The sequence below is a fragment of the Musca autumnalis genome, unplaced genomic scaffold (genome assembly GCF_047663935.1).
Source record: "Musca autumnalis isolate F117 unplaced genomic scaffold, ASM4766393v1 scaffold_5, whole genome shotgun sequence".
NCBI classification, from domain to species: Eukaryota; Metazoa; Arthropoda; class Insecta; order Diptera; family Muscidae; genus Musca; species Musca autumnalis.
The window spans coordinates 137802437-137821145 of NW_027412088.1; the positions used below are offsets into that span (position 1 = coordinate 137802437).

Consider the following 18709-nt stretch of genomic DNA (forward strand, 5'->3'; position numbering starts at 1 on the left):
TTTCCACAGACGGACAGACGGACAGACAGACAGACGGACGGACATGGCTATATCGATGTAGAATTGCACGCTGATCAAGAATATATATACTTTGTGGGGTCTACAATGTTTATTTCGAGTAGTTACAAACGTAGTGACAAACTTAATATACCCCCATCCTATGGTGGAGGGTATAAAAAGCAAGGGCAACATAAAACGAATTTGTCTTTATTCTTTTATCAGAAATGACGCCCAGATTTACTGAAACGTTGGAAATGAGAGGGCTGATATAAAGCAAGGAAACTTTGGAAAGAGGAAGAGAAAGGAAGCTCGAAGTATAAAGGTGAACAAAGAAAAAACTTCAATGAGAAGTTTTTCTTTGGAAACCTCACACAAACCCGACGAAAGTGTTTGCAAAACAAACCAAACCTTCTCCACTGTTATGAGTCGTTGAATTACAACGAAGGCAACATAACAAAAGTTGTTGGTAGCTTATTACAGCCATAACCGACCATACAAACTAGGGATAGGTAAATCGACTTTCGGTTAATCGATTAATCTACTTTTTGCAGTAAAAAATCTAAAAATTGTAGTTGATTTTTGTCTGCAGATTATCGATCGATTTTCGAGTTTGCCCATAGATTGTGGACTTGGCGGTTTTACACTTTTGGTGGTTTTACAGTTTCAAAAGAAAACTCAAAAATCGACGAATAGTCGATTATAATCGATTTTCTGCGGTTATGAAAAAGTCGAAAGTCGAGTTTTAAGATAACTGAAATAATCGCAAGACCGAAAAATCGCATTTTTAGTTTTAGACCAAAATCGAAAAGTCGAAAAAAACGATTATTGCTTTCCGTTACCTATCCCTAATACAAACAGTGCCAGTGTTTTTCAAATAGAACATTGGTGGCGTTTTTTATTGGGATAGTTGTTACAATTTTGTTTTTTCAAAATAGTCTGGCTTAATTCCATTGTTGTTGTTTATAATATTTTAAAACCAAAACAAAATGGTAGCAAAACCCTATAAAAGACCTTCCAATACATCGACTTGTTCTTACAATTTTACGAAGTGTGCTTTTTTAACCTTTGATACAGAAGCAACCTACAGCAACTTCGTTCCGAAAATACGCCACTTTTAGAGAAGTTTTACATGGCTCAAATGCTTAGAAAATGTCGCCACTATTACACGAAAAGTTATTTTGTCACCGTTGGCAATTTGATGTTGCATGGCATGGGAATCGAACCCGGACATTCAGCATGCAAAAGTCTGCTTACCATTGCACCAAGGGGGTGCACAGAAAGTGTTTATATATTCTCATAAACTTGAGGACAATGCTTTTTCGCACGAGAATATTTTTCGAGAAAAAGACCAGGAACTGGAACACAGAAGTTGAGACAGAGTTTTTTGATCAAAACAATTATTAGATTATATTCAAAAAGAGCACAAAATGCATCAAAATATATGAATGGTTTACCCTATAGCGAATTTACAGTATTAACCTTTCAAATAGATATATATGTAAATTAATATATGTATGTAGATTAACTTTATTTGACTATATATTGCCTTGTCTTTTCAAGACAAGTGATTTTCACTGCACAAGCCACAATATCTACATTAGGGCTACATAAAAACAGGCATGCAGTGGACAATTTGCATGCAATCGGCGCGGGAACTTTTTAACAATAGCGGAAAAGTGGCAACACATTCCTTAATACTCTTCCTTTAGCCGATATCTATTTTTATATAATTTTATTGTATTTTTTTATTATAATAAATATTTGAAATAAATAAATAAATAACACTCTTCCATGTTCTACACGCCTATGTGGTGTTATTTTTGATATATGCTAAATTGAAAAAAAGATATAACCCTAATGCGCATATCATGGCTGAATTCAGTTACGTTTTGGCTAACTTATTATAACAACGATGCTTACATCTTGTGTTTTCATAACATCGTACATATCAAGCAAAGTCTATGATAATTATACGGTATTTAATCTTCTCTCAATAATCATCATGGTTAAGTATTTAAATAATCTCATTGGTCGCGCATGATTTGGATTGACCTTCATTCTGGAAATGTGAATGTCTCACATTTCAATTTTTAAAACCTGTTGTAAAATGATAAAGTTTTGTATTGATGCTGTAATTGCTATACACATAAAAAAGGGCTAAAGAACATACATACATGAGTATGGTAATAATACTTAAGATTTATGTCACGATGATTCTATCAGTTTACACAATAAATATAAAATGAATTTTTATTATGAGTTGTCAGTTCCTGTTTAAAAACTTTTAGCCACAATAAGTAAACTTGTGGGACAAGGACATCAAGCGTGTGACACATTCCCGAACTTATACAATCAACAATGTAACCCATTCAATTTTCTTCATGACAACTGAACGATGACGAAAACTTTGTAAAAGTAATTGTAAATTTCAAATTACCATTGCCTGAAATTATATTGAACTTTATGACATACTCAATATACTTACATTTTGTTACATTTTTAATTGTCTTATTTTCATTAGTCTTTCTTGGATTACCTCATTTCTCCTTCAAAACGTAAACTCTTAAAATTATTACTTTTTAAAGAATATTCAAGTTTTTTTATATTCCTTTTCTTCTTTTAATTTTAGGTCTTTTCATTTGGCTTAAGAACAAAACAAACAAGTTGTGCTACAATTTATTCCATTGCTCAAAAACAAAAACACCAACTATAACCAAAACGACTAAATGATGTCATCGGCTATTTGGATACCAAAAAAATATACATTTTTCTATGGCAGGGGTTTATTTTCGAAACAATGAAACAAGAAATAAAATGGCTGTGATACTCCCTAAACATTATTTATTGTGAGGAGGGCCAAAATTATATGTTTTTGTGTGTATGTAATCGGGTCCGCACAACTGAAACATGTAAAATTAAAGTACATTGTAATTATTTAAAATAGTAGAGTTTTAGGAACTTTTTGTTAGATTAAAAAAAATATTCTTGGTATATAAATCTTCTACAATTTTTAAGAAGACTATAAGTATATCTGTATAAAGAGTGTGATAATAAAATCGGCATGAAACTTGCCAAGGGGTAAGATTAAGACAAAATATAAAAAACGTCAATAGGGAGAGGAAGCTATGAACTTATTGTTATGGTAATGTGCCGTTAATCAATAAGGTGATACATTCAGTAGCCGTATCGAAGAAATTATCTCGCATAATCTAAAATCAAATATAACCAGTTAAAATCATTCTACTCTAACTTGCCTTCTTTAAATTTGTCATTCCGTTTGTAACACACCGAGATATTCCTTGGAGACCCTATAAAGTATATAGGTCGACGAATATATATATATATATATATATATATATATATATATATATATATATATATATATATATATATTATATAGATGTTTCTATTACTCCTAGGATGTTTGGTATTGAAAATGGGCTATTTATCACACCAAAATGGCTGAAATTTGGTATTTAGTCTTCGTTGGGTATACTAAAGTATGGATAGGTAAGTCGACTTTTTAATTTTAATTGACTTTTTGCAGTCAAAAGTCTAAAAATCGTAGTCGACTTTTGTCTGGAGGGTAAATCGCATAATCGATTATCTTGTGATCGATTTTCGAGTTTGTCCATTAATTGTTGATTTGCCGGTTTTACAGTTTTGGCGGTTTTACAGTTTCAAAAGAAAACTCGAAAATCGACGAATAATCGATTATAATCGATTTTCTGCTTATTGCTTTCCATTACCTATCCCTATACTAAACTTTTCCGCTGAAATTTGTCGGTATAGGTCCACGTCTTTATATAGCCCTCATAGAACGATTCCTCCCGATTTACCGTATTTTGAAGGTTTTAACTTCATTATCACATCGAAATAGCTGAATTTTGGTATTTAGTCTTCGTTGGGGGTATACAACTTTCCACCAGAACTTTGTCGGTATAGCTCCACGACTTGTCATAGCCGCCACAGAACGGTACCTCCGGATTTTCGGTGCTTTGAAGGTTGTGGCCTCAATATCCCACCGAAATGGCCATAAATTTGTATTTAGTTTTCCATGGGAGTATAAAATATTCCAGAAGAGAATTCTTAGTATAGGTCCACGTCTTTATACAGCCCCCATAGAAACGTACTTAGTCCTCTTTGGGACCAAAAAACTTTCCACCAGAAATTTGTGAGTATAGGTCCACGTTTTGATATAGCCCCCATAGAACGATACCTTCCGAGTTTCGGTATTTTGATGGTTTTAGCCACATTATCTAACCAAGATGGCTGATTTGGTAATTAGTTTTCGTTGAGGGTGCAACATTTTCCCGCTGAAAATGGTCGGTAAAGACCAAGGTTTAGAGAGAATTTTCGTGAAAATTCAACAATTTATTATGAAAACAAAAATCACTCAGGTGGCACGGGTTAACGTTAATCGATCGCGATAAAGTTTCATATATAAGGTTTTTTGGATCAAATGGAAAAACATTTAGCGGGTAGGCCTTTCAAAAAATTATTTCTTTCGTTTTTTGGGCCGCCCTTGTGTACATATTATATTCACATTGCTGTATACAGTGAACCTTAACTATTTACAAATTCTAATTAACAATTTAACAAAATCACATAGGTATGTATTTCGTTGACCTGTCTGTCCGTTGGTTAGAAGTCGTTAACAACATAAATAATTAATGGTTATATTCAAACAGCCTAATATTATTAATAATTATGTTGTTATGGACACATACTTATGTTTGTATATGCATGTACATTGGATAGACTAAATTACCTTCTCCCTGTATCAAGTTCGTGTAAAATGCTTCTATATGTACATTAATTTTTATACCACATTTTAATTGCCTTTAATTATTGTAGACAAGAATTTAAAAATTTTACTTTGATCTGTGGGTATTATGAAAATTAGGGCAGGTGTGACGAAGTTTAAAAATTCAGAAAGAGCGTACGGCAAAAGCTTCAAACTTACATAAATGGTAAAGACTTCAAAGTGGGCTATTTAACTCCAAGACAAAACGATTTGTGTGTTTGTCTGAGTAATTGTCCAAACCTCTCTTAATGTTGTATTCGGGACTTATGATTTAGCTAAATTTTTGAGAGACAAGCCACATCCTATGTGAATGGAGAGAGGATGGACACGTATTTTTAAAGAGCATAGTGGGATATAAATTAGCTGTCATTTGTAAAGATTCAATAACAAAGTTACTGTACATAAAAGTGTGGTAGCCCCAACCATTCAGCCATATACTATCGTCAACAAACTGAGGTATTCCTGTGTTTTTAGTAATGATAGTGGGACTCTGTTTAGTAGCGTCTTTGAGACATATGGGAACGATGTACCATACTGTGGGTACATACAATTATAAAAGAATTTGCAGTGGGTAGTATTCTGAGACCGTGAACGAGCTACTCCTATATGGAGTACCCATTACCCTCCATACCGATGCACAGTAGTTTATAAATAGATTTTCCTGGCTAAAACATCAATTTTTTGTCATCGCCGATCGTTAATGTCTATATGGGATCCGATAGTAAACATATTGAAACTACGGAAACCAAAAATTAGGTCAAAATATTGGAAGGCGAAAATGTTTCCCAATTTTGAAAAATACGTCATTTTTGCAATTTTATGGAGAAAGAAATAGCTGTTTCTCGGAAACTTTAATAAATATTGTACTCATTTTTTGTTAAGTAGGTCGGATTGTTATCTTTAAGAATCGTTCTAATATATTACCGTAGCGTTTACATCTAGTGGCTATTTTGTTTTTCCTCATATACAAAATTTTAAGGGAAATTCCAACTTCAGTGGACTAGAACTTTTAGGGAACAGCATGGAATGATGCCTGAGAGTGCCCTTTTTCAGTCCATATATACGTTTGTAACCGTCCATTTAACACTTTTTAAAAATTTATTGAAATTACATGAGCAAACAATTTTTGCTTTTCTTTGCCGTTGTCCCATATGAATTACAGGTAGAGTTGGGCAATCTCGTTCAATTGAACGATCCGGATCATTGTAAAACATAGATTTATGTTTTTAAATATACTTTCTAAAATGTCATGAATAAAAAAAAATGTTCAAAAGATACGTTTGACTTTTTGATTTTAGTGTATTACTTAGAAACCGCATTCGCGTTAACATGAAAACAATAGTACACTATTCAGTACACTTTTCCATGGTATTACATGTAGAAACCTCTCATATATTTTAAAGGCGGATTTTCATAAACATTCTGATCCAATCTCAACAGTGATCCTCATAACAAAATTCATTTATTGGTTCACTGAATGCCAGTGCTTGAATATTTGGTATTATTTAATACTTCTAGTACATTGTTGTACTACCACCTCTAACAGTGAAACTAACAAATAAATAATAAATCAGAATTCCACTTCTATTCCTTAGCCCAGCACCATATTTATTGCACTTTCGTACTTTTTCCATACTAATTATATACTTCCAGCTTCACCCAACACCAAATTTAGTACCATTATGTACTTTTTGTATTTCCAACACCAATTCAATAATTCAGACCTTAGTATCGACCTCCATACCTTCATTTCAAAAACTCCTTATCTAAAAATTAACATCGACCCTAATACAAAAATTCGAATCTCCAGCTATATCCCTTTATGCAACATCAAAACGGTACCAAATTCAGTACTTATAATAGATATAAGATTCAAAAATGACATCCCTATATCCAAAACTATATCCCTCCATATCTCAATCCTCCACTTCAACAGTAATCTTAATTCCAAATTTCAGGATTTCTCCTCTATCCATTCACCCGTAAACACAAGTGCGATATTCACAAAAACTATCTCAATACTACACTCCAACAGTAATCTTAATTCTAAATTTCAGGATGATAGCTCTATCCATGCACCCTAAATTTAGTACATTTCGTACGCAATAAGTACGACTTTCTTTCTACCTCAATCCTATACTCCAACAACAATCTTATTTTCAAATTTCAGAATTCAAGCTCTATCCGTTCAATCAAATCCAAATATAGTAAATTTTAAAAACGAATTTCCAAAAGACCTCCAAATCTCAATTCTTCACCCCAACAGTAATCTTAATTCCAAATGTGAGTATTCACACTCCATCAGTTCTCCAAAGTCAATATTGTATCAAATTTGTACCATTTAGTAGTTTTCCGTACACATAAGTACGAATTTCCCAAACCGCCTTCATATCTCAATTCAAATTTCAGGATCCTAGCTCTATCCGTTCACCGAAAACCAAATTGTACCAAATTTAGTACCATTTAGTTTTTTTCCGTACACAATAAGTACGAATGTCCAAAACTACCTCATCCTATACTTAAACAGCAATCTTATTTTCAAATTTCAGAATTCCATCTCTAGTACCAAATTTAGTACCTTTTAAGTACGAATTTCCAAAAATACTTCCGTAACTCAATTCAACACTCCAACAGTAATCTTAATTCCAAATGTGAGGACTCCAACACCATTCGTTCTCCAAAATAAATATTGTACCAAATTTAGTACCATTTAGTACTTTTCGTACACATAAGTACTAATTTACAAAACTACACCCATATCTCTACCTTACATTTCAACAGTATTCTTAATTCCAAATTTCAGGATTCCAGATCTATCCGTTCACCCAAATCCAAATTGTACCAAATTTAGTACCTTTTATGTACGAATTTCCAAACATATATCCATAACTCAATTCTACACTCCAACAGTAATCTTAATTCCAAATGTGAGGATTCCACCTCCATCCGTTCTCCAAAATAAATATTGTACCAAATTTAGTACCATTTAGTACTTTTCGTACACATAAGTACGAATTTACAAAACTACACCCATATCTCTATCTTACATTTCTACAGTAATCTTAATTCCAAATTTCAGGTTTGCAGTTCTATCTGTACACTCAGATTCAAATTGTACCAAATTTGGTACCATTTAGTACTTTTGTACCACCCTCATATCTCAATCCTACACTTCAACAGTAATTTTAATTCCAAATTTCAGGTTTCCAGCTCTATCCGTTCATCCAAATCCAAATTGTACTAAATTTAGTACCATTTAGAACTTTTCATGTACCATTTCCTTTTATAAACACCACTTCCCAACCTTGATTTCCATAACAAATTCCAAGATTCTACCTATATCCGTTCAAATGTACTTTTCGTACACTTATAGGTCGAAATTCCCTTTGGTACATATTTCTAACTCTTCACCAGTGATCCTCATTCCAAATTTCAGAATTCTAGCTCTTCCCGTTTGACTAATACAAAGGGTAGCATATTTAGTACCTTTTAGTACTTTTCGTACCCGATTCTGAACCTCTGTGCGACATTTGTATAATTTACTTGTAAAAGCTCAAATTACCCGAGAAGTGGTCCCTACGTCGCTGTCCTGCTACATAAAAGCAGAGTCAGAGTACATGGGCAAAATTTGACACTGAAAAAAAACTCATATTTGGTAAGTAAAAACAAGTAAGAAAGTATCAGTCAGCTGAGCTGATGGAGATATACACTCAGCCGCTGTCAAAAAATAAGCAAACGTAATAATTATACCGTATAATCAATATATTGACTTCGTATCACGACTTGGCTTCAAAATACGTAGAATCTGTAGTTACCATAATGAGGGGCTATACCAAAAGATTGACATTACCATACATTATCTCATTATCTAAGGGAGTTGGACTTGCTCCCGATAAAACTTCTACGGTCCTGAAGGGACACAATTATTCGGAGTTCTTAAACTTCACTTTTTCCGAATTTTGTGTGGGAGGTATCCGAAGGAGTGGACCGATATAGTCCATATAGAAATAATACGACTTGCAAAGTTTGGACCAAATCGATTACTTCCTTCGATAGTTATCGTTCACACAATTTTACGGAAAAATTTTGAACTTTTGTGGGGTAGGTACCCGAAGGAGTCGACCGATATGCCCCATCTTCGACCTTAATCTAAGTTGGGAAAATTCGCGAGTTATCGTACGCACCAACTACACAGACGGACAGACAGATGGACGGACAAGGCTAAATCGATTCCAAATTATCTGAAACTAATTTCGTCCAAACATACCTAGGGTCTAAAACCATTTTTGGTCGTATCAAAGTGAATATACCGTATTTAGCCTAATGGCTGAGATCATAATTATAAGTTCTAAACGAATGGAGACAAACAACTAAAATACTTTATAAATTTCAGATATATCGGCAATTGGCATATAACGGCGGGTACCATAACCGCCGTTATAAACTTTCCACTCCTAATAAATTGTCCAAACTTAGATCTAGTTGGAAGATAAGCCATATCGGCCCACCCATTCGGGTATATCCCACACCAAAGTGCAAAATGTTTCGCTAAAATGGTGCACACTATAACTATCGAAGAGAGTATCCAATTTGTTCCAAACATAGATTAGGTTCGAATGTGGACTATCGTTCCGAGTACCTCCGACATAAAAATTAGAAATTTTTGGCACAGGCGCTGTTAAGGGACTAACTTTTTTCCATGAAGGTATATATTGGAAAACATTTTAGGGACCTACCATTCAACATTTTTTGCTTAAGTGGTGACTACCAGTTGCAAAGCCCTATATTTTCTTCCCAAGAAAACTACGAAACTTTTTGGGTAGATTTTGTTCATCTTAAAAGACCACATCTTAATCCACTTTCTAAATATTACGAAAATTACTACATAGTTTTGTGGCAAGTTGCAGTGTATGAAACCCTGTAGCTCGAGAACTAATGAATCGATCGTCATATATTTTTGTAACATATCGTCTGCTCCGTCGGAAAAAGTCGTAAGTCCCTCTCAATAAATTTTTCAGGAGGAAGAAAAAACATTCCAGCGCTTTCTGTATTAAAGATTTTATTATGGTGGTAAAGGCAGTATTTTTCGTTTATTTATTCCGCTTCAATACCTCTACTTTGTTTGATAGATAATTGGATGTCTTTGGACTTACGACCTTTTCCTTGTACAGTTTTGTATTTTTGTAGGGACTTACGACCTTTTCCTACAATTTACGGACGTTTTTAAAATAAAATATTTATTCTTTACAAAACAATGTGGAAAGGGTATTATAAGTTTGTTTTGTTCAATATTCGTGTAACATCGCGAAGTATTTGTCGTAAACCCCCTCCCCTTGCCATTTGTTCATATATTGACGAGATAAAGAGATCTAGCTATGTGTGTCCGTCCATCCATTAACAATTTTAATACAACTCCTCAATTTTGGACCGATCATCACGAAATTTTGTGGAGAGGTCGGGTCCCAATCAGAAGTGACCCCATTAGATGTTAGTTATGATCGAAAGGTGTGAAATGGACCAAACCCAAAATTTTTACCCGACTTTGTAGCTGTCCTGTAGATCGCAGTAATATTCCGATCGGTGCGAAATTTTAAGAATGAATTGAGTTTAAGACAAAGAATAAGCTTGCAATTTAACATGGTGATGTGATAATTATTAGCGGGTTTAATGGACCAAAACTTTTGTGTGAAATCTAATATATAAAAGACAATGTGTGTATGTTTGTATGTTCCGCATAGACTCAAAAACGGCTAAACTGATGTTTTTTGAAAATTTCAGAGAATATACAAGGAACAACCGAGGTGAAAATAGGCTTAATATTTTCTGAATTTCGGAGGCGGTGGGGGCAGGCCCTATTTTTTAAAAAACGCTTTTTTGCAAAAGTTATGAAAGTATCGGTCAGAAAATAAATTTGCGAGGCAACGGTTGTTGAATCTCCGACCCTATTACTTCTAGGATGTTTGGTATTGACGCCTTCATATAGCCCCCATAGAACGGTAACTCCCGATTTCCGGTATTTTGAAGGTGTGCCCTCAATATTCCTCCGAAATGGCTGAAATTTGGTATTTATTCTTCGTTTCGGGTATAAAACTATCTCCCATAAATTTGTCTATATAGGTCCACGCCTTCATATAGCCCCATAGAACGGTGCCTCCCGAATTTCGTTATTTTGAAGGTTAGCCACACTGTTTTACCGAAATTGCTGAAATTTGGTATTTAGTCTACTTCATAAACGAAAGGAAACTAATTGAAGTAAAATTCAATACAACTCATGGTGGAGGGTATAACAAGTTCGGCCTGGGCGAATTTAACGACGTTCTTACTTGTTATTGATATTCACTTGCATATCCCAACTAATTTGCGATGCAAAAAAAAATAATTGACATAAGAAAAGGTAACATAAACTGTTTCAAGGGCCAGCAACGTGACACGTTGTACTTACGACCTTGTATTTTTGCCTTACGACCTTTTCCTTCAATTAAATTAATTCCGTTAATGTACATAGTTTCTTAGCTACATTGTAATCCCAAATAGTGTATTTCTGCCCGAACTCACTGCATCTTTTGTTTTTGTCTGCAAACCATGTAGAATCTTCAGCATGTAATGTCTTCTTGCGTTTAGGAAGTTTATCATCAGAGCTTTCAGAATCACCGTGAAAACCATGGGGAACTAGACCCATGACACCATCGTCTAACTCCATTCCAAATTCATACTGCTCTTTGTTAGCAAGAACCATGATGTCTTCTTAGTTTAATAACATTTCAATCAATTATTATTTTAGAATCATTTAATAATATAAACATTGCACTTACCCGTCCGTTAGAAGGTATTACTTTATTGAATTCAGAATACAAACTAATCTCGTTATGTGAATAAATGTCCCTAGAGAAACCACAAATTACCAGTTGATAAAGTTAAGTAAGATATACGACAGTAAAAACAGTAAAAATTTTGATTTTTTACAAATTTTTCAATATATGTATGAGGTATTTGAACACATACAGCATCCCAATTTGTATCAATGAAAAAGCCAGAAGTCCATCTTTCATAATCAGTTCGCTTATAGTGGAAAATAGATTTCAAATGTAAATTTTCGTTGCAATATAGAAATTATCACATTTTTGTTCAAAAGTTTGGTCCACATGCTCCGCCAAATATCATCCGATTATCATCCAAAGGTGTAGGCTAGTTCTTTACATTGTACCCCAACCATGGATGACGTTAAACATAATATCTGAACTACATTAGCTGTAGTATTCTTTTAAAGTATACATTTTCCTGTGGACTTACGACCTTTTCGTACTCAAATTTGTACGTTTTGTGGACTTACGACCTTTTCCGACAAGGGCAAAACATATAGAAAAACGCGACATGCTACCATTTTCTTTGTATCATACGACGTGTTTTGACTTGTACTATCATCCTGTAACAAAAACGCGATTTCCAAAAAAAGTGGACTTACGACCTTTTCCGACGGAGCAGACGATATGTAGTCTTGTGTTGATAGATTTTTTACAAAATTTTAGGCTTACGGAATGGTCCACAGAAAATAATCAAAATTTTCGAATATTGGTTGAAAAAACTGGCTTGTTTTTTATCATAAAACGGGCAAAAAAAACTAAAAAATCGATCCATGAAGGACTAGATTTTGATATCCTTCATAAGCCCAACAAATATATGACAATCAGTTCCTTACTTTTCGATCCAGAGTTGACAATTATTTCAGAAACGCTATTAAGAGATACACGCGTTTAAAGTTTCTATGCCACATACTCGTACTAGTACAAATCACAATAAATTTGCTCCGATCTGCTTGAAAATTTTGCCACATATTCTAATGTACTTATTCTTCAAAATAAGCAAATCATTCGTTTTAAATTAGTTTAAGGGAACATCGAGGATCGAGGATCTTGTTGTCCTGTTTACAGAGAAAGAATTTTTTCATGGGCTTACCCAGCAAAAATTTGGTAGGCGCATGTCATTACTTTCTGCATTACCAGGTAATGCGTACTCATTACCCTCCGCATTATCAGACAGTACATATATAACAGGTAACATATAACTAGTTACATCCTTACTTACTACTTACCTACAAAGGAATAAGTACGATGTCACAGGGCTAGTGTGTCTGACTACAAATCCTAGGTTTGTGTGTTCAAAGCTCACCGTCAGCATGGGAGTTTTTTGTTGACGAAATTACGAAGAAATGTTGATGTACATGGATGTTTTTAAACAACCCTTACTATTTGTACGAGTGGCCTAGTGTGTAGTGTGTTTGGCTAGAAATCAGAAGTTCATGTGTTCGACACCGGCAGGAAGCGGAATAAAAGAAAAAGAAGAAATAAAAACAAAAAATAATTGGAATATTGAATTTGAATATAATTTCACCACATTTGTTCTAAAAATAGAACATATGCTTTTTACCTTTTTTTTTGACTACTGGTAAGTGGTTAAATATGTACTTAAAACACACATTTAAGGAAGTACTTCCTCCCTATGACATCCCCATGTTAAAATAATGACTTTTACGGTCATTTAGTAAGTAGTTACAACTGCAAAAATTTACTGAATAAAGTCATTATTTGGTAATGACTTTTTTTGCTGGGTACTGACATAATAATATAAAAACTATAGAAAATCCACATTCAACATTTATCTGCTAAATATAAAGAGTTTTAAGTTTTTAAACGACTTTTTCCGGCTCTTGAAAAACTTTGCCAAAAGTAAGTATTTACTATGTTTCTATTAATGGGCATCAAAATGTGTAATACAATGAATAATAAAATTTTATTTATTTTAGTTTAAATTCAATCAACAAAATAATAAAATGTTAGTTAAGTTTAAATATATACATTTGCATTAGTATACATTTTTACATTAGGTAAGGTTAAGCTTCCTATGTTTTCTTGCCAAAATGTAAATGAATTTTGGCAATATAAAAACCAGCAGCATGGGCTAAAAAAGATTGTCAAAAGTAACAAAGTTTCTTTTCTCAGGGAGTTTTAAGGGTTGACACATCACACTTACAGATTAGTGTGTGCTGGTGGGGAATTTTGTAACGAAAATAAGGGTGGAAATAAATAACAATTATTAAATGGATATTGACCGGAGAAAAACAATCAGTGTATGTAGTAGACATGTTAATGTATATTCACATACATATATTTGTATGCCTCAATATATAATCTCTATGTAAATAAACTTAAAATATACTTACATTTCCAATAAATTCCGTTCAATATCCAATATTGTGTGCAGACAATGTTAATGCACGTTTTTAGCCAAATGTCACGTTTTGAAGGTTAAAGTTGACAGTTACAGGATGTTAAGTATTTCAGCAGGGTTGTTTCCGGGATTACGTTGTGTTTTTTTTTTGTATTTGTTTTTTGTTCGGTTCAGACCGTTGGTAATATTGATTAAAAACAAAATTGTTGGTTGATAAAAGATTGCGTTTGATAATAATGATTTTTTTTGAATATTCGAGGAATAAAAATTGCAAGAAAAAATCAAAGAAATTAAAATTGTATGTTTAATTTTAATGTGATGGTTTGTGTTGGAATTTCTGTGTTAGAAAAAAATTAAAAATTTTGAAGAAACTTGATGTTAAGCAAAATTATAATAATGCTAAGCCAAATGATGTGTGTGTTTTCGAATACGTGTTGTTATTGGGTTTTTATTTTGATGAACTCACTTTAACAATTAATATTATTTTTTTATTAAAAGGCCACTTGTTATTGATTTATAACTTTTAGTTTAACTTTTCACTAATTAGAATCCACTATAACAATTTTTCTATGCCAATTTAAATAGATGTTTAAATTAAAATGTTACTTTAAAGATGACAAAATAATTCAGCAAAATTTTCAATTTCAGCTCTCAATGCTTTAAAAATATTGCAAATAGTCACATGCAATCCTCAAGTCGTTTTCTTTTTTGCTTTTAGTCGAGTATAGTAGTCGTTGATTTAGCTAATTTTACGGATCTCTGTAAAATTTACTATAAAAATATATTAAAAAATTAATTTTTTTGGTTAATTAAAAATATGCTTTGCTAACATTATTATATTAATTTATGTATATTAATTATTTCGATGGATAAATTGAAACGCTCGTACAGAAGTCTACAAAATAGGTTATCCCACACGAATCCAAACTTAGCTGTAAATATGCAAAAAAAAAAACAAGGACTAATATACGGATATTTTTTGAAAAGAATAAATAACAATTGAGAGAGAGAGAGAGCGAGGGATACACAATAATCGCATAGTTTAACGTTATATAAACCAGAGCTAAAACCTAGCTTGTATCTATGAAACCTTCAGCTTACTACCATAATTTTCTGTTATAATTGTCTGCCTCCTTCGGGGACGTAAGTCTGAGTCCTACCGGACACATCCTCAGGTTGCAGATAGTAGATATATTGTGTGGCTGCGAATTAAATAAACAGAAGCGAGCAATTTATCGGATCTGGAACAGAGTCTGAAGGTAAATGAGACTCTTCGATAATGACTCGTTCTACTATGAACACGTTCACAAATAATATATTACTATGAAAAAAAAACAAAAGAAATTAAGAATGAACCACACTAATATTGACGACCCCGCAAATGTTCCAAGGGTCTTAAACTGCGAGTTTGGGCCTTCAACGTCCAAATTCTTTATAGACAAGTTCACGCGCTGGAGGATGTAAGTACAAAAGAGCGACCCAAATATATATATTTTTTGGAACTAATAATAATAATTGTTGCACAAACATCCCTGAAGGGACAAGGGAGACTTCTCTCATATCAATGAGTGCACCACGATTCATATTTGCTCAATGATATGGGACCTACTGTTTAGCGCCGAGTCCGAACGGCGTGTCTTAAGACACCACTTTGTAGAGAAGTTTTACATGGCTGAAATACTCAGGAAATGTCGCCAACTTTACTGAGGGGTATTTTGCCACCGCTGAAAAATGTTTGATGTTGCCTGGCCGGGGAATCGAACGCACGACCTTCAGCGTGCACCACGGTGGCACCCATTTTTTGGGAAATGTTATGAAGATCGATTAACGTTAACCTAGCTATCTTTGTTTCCATAGTAATTTGTTTGGGGCCAAAGGTGCATTTTCACGAAAATTCTCTTGAAACCGCAATTGTGGTCCAATCTAAAGCTAACTTACTGCAGCTCTTCCATCGATGGTGTCCTGATTCCGACCACTGACTACCCCAAGATATTGGGTGTAACGTTTGATAGCATGTTTATGCCGTCCGCACAATCCACAGCTATTTGTGACAAGATCAGAAGTAGGAACATGGCCCTCAAGTCGCTGGGCGACAGCAAGTCTCTACTGACAAAGAAACCCTACTGACTTCTTACAAAGCAATAGGCCGGTCTAGGCTATGCTACTCCAGTATGGAATGCAAATGCCAGAATGCGGCCTGAAGACTTTAACGGGGTACCTCCTCATGACAGCAGTGGATCACCTTTACAAGGAGACAAAGATTTTACCGGTGCATCAGCACAAAAAGATGATGTCGATGCTTGGGTGTTATTGCCGTGAGCATGCCTGCCACAATCTAGTGAACAGGCTTCCCTCAATCAGGCACACCAGGAAAGATCTTCATGATCTAGAGAGAGGTCAAAAGGTACAAACGGTAACCTCTAGGTCAACGAGCCTATCAGACATGCTTAAATAACATTTTCATACTCGGAGACCACTCCCATCCATTGCAGCAAAAGACAGCCAGCTACCAAAGCAAACATGAGTGATTTTAGTCAATTGAGGTCCGGACGATGCAGCGGACTTAATTCGTATTGGGTCCGAAATGAAAACTCGATACCCAACAAATCCCCTGCATGTGGATTGGGACCACACGGCACGCTGCATTTGTTTAACGGCCTAGCTAAACCTGTCTCCTGATTCTCTATGGACACAGTCAGTCCAGGTGTTGCGAACTTTTTGAATCTGGACAGAGGAATCAGCACCAGATAACCGTTAACATATTTTGTGTTGCTACAACAACAAGGAAGCGGTGGTACGACTGGAGTGTAGTGCTTCTACCTAAGGCAATACAGCATCGAGTGGTATCGGGGGAAAAATAGAGAGGAGAAGCGACTTTCCTGCAAGAAAAAGAGAGAAACAAAAATGTGGGAGTGTGAAAAAACCCTGATGTACAGTCCGAAGTCTGAAATCACAACCAAAGTGTTAAATATCAAACCGAATGCTCATCCTCCTATAGAAACAAGCCATTTAATCTAATATCAGATCAATATAGCGTGTATCTAGTGGTGCTTATGACGACTGCCCAGCCAGAACGAGCTGAAGACATCAGTAAGCCGGCCAAACAATAAAAAGGGCAAAAGGAGTCCAGAATGAAGGCGACATGGTGATAAGACGTATGCATCACCAAGCTTGCACCATCAGAGCATACCCCATGATTTCAACTTGGGAATCATGTGACCCTCCACGAAACCGGAGATAAGACTGTATGTTCAAATAAGTGTGGCAAATGTCTGCTCCCCATGTTGGCAAGCGTGCTGTGTAAACGATTAAGGCTTTTGATCAATGAAATATCATGTAAACGCTTCTTTTGATCTGGCAGAACCACCATCGACCAGATCTTTAGCTTACGGCTAATTGTGGAAGAGACTTAAGAGATGCATATCGACACTACCCTCTTCGTTCAAAAGTATTCTAAGTTAGGTCTGAATTTGGTAACCTCGCAAAGTTCATTCGGCTTTGTACAGTGAATCAACTGACACACAGTTCTCAGTTCAAATAGGAAAGAACATCTCCGAACAGTTAAAAGAATACCTTCGATCGTGTGATCCTTTCTACATACATCCAGCTGGAAAAAGAAATAGTGAGGTGGGGAAGTTTGTGGAAATGACACCCTATGTACAGTGAAATCGCGATAAATTGTACCCCGATAAATCGAATCCCTATAATTATTGGAAAATGGAAACAGAGATCAATTTTCCAAGAAACCCATCTTCAGTGATGAGGCACATTTTCACTACAGTGGATTTCTCAATAAGCAGAATTGCTTCATTTGTGCGAATGATCCAAGAATGGAAAGTATAAAATAGGAGGAGATGGTGATCTTGTTCAGCTAACGGATCAAATGTTCTGTACCGGACGTTCCAAGTAAGAAGGTATTTTAAGAGCTTGTCACACATTTAAATAAATACACGTTAATTCTTCAGACTAGCCACAAAATATCACAGTTATTCTATTTCAGAAACAATTAAGATGTGATGATCCCTTTGAAGATAAACCTTATTTAATGTAAAAATCGTCCAGCTGTTCACAATTATTTATTGTTTTCACTTTCCAAAGGTGAACCAATTGTTTGTTTATTTCATTGAGTGAAAAAAAACATTAGAAGCTTAACATTAATTAGAAGTATATTCTTATTATCAGACAATTAACTGAAATTGTTTTTCGAATAAATTCGCAATATTTTGAAACCTTTAAACATACCGCAACAGATGTTCAAATGGCGCCATCAAAACCCCCACAACTCAAAAATCAAATTTCCTAATATAAATTCCACAACAATGTGTGTATTGCAGCAATCAAAACGAAAATTCTATACAAGATGACGACATTGCTGAGAGAGAACGTCATCTAATGCCTCATCGATAGATTGTACTCCCTAAATATGGCAGCAGCGATATGGTCGGTCACACTGAGTCATAAAACCCAAAGGCGATTAGAAAAACAATTTGTAAGAAAAAATTCTCAGCGTTTGTCGTTAAGTATAAGCGTGTGTGATCATGATCATGGAGAAATGTTAAAATTTTCGAAATTTTTTGACACGTTCCATAGTTTAAGGTTAAAAGGGAGTCTAAGTTGAGAATGATGGCAAATTATGTTTTTAATACTCAAAGTGTAATTCAAGGAAATATTGTTTTT

At 34.5% G+C, this 18709-nt stretch overlaps 1 protein-coding gene across 29 annotated transcripts in view; it reads right to left on the minus strand.

Moving 5' to 3' along the window:
• Nucleotides 1-18709, minus strand: part of LOC141387809 (uncharacterized) — a 171534-nt gene that overhangs the window by 138876 nt on the left and 13949 nt on the right. For all 29 annotated transcript variants that reach the window (XM_073958103.1, XM_073958096.1, XM_073958089.1 and 26 more), the window contains exon 2: nucleotides 14499-14803. The gene's annotated coding sequence lies outside the window, so the exon portion shown is untranslated. The remainder of the gene's footprint in view (nucleotides 1-14498; nucleotides 14804-18709) is intronic.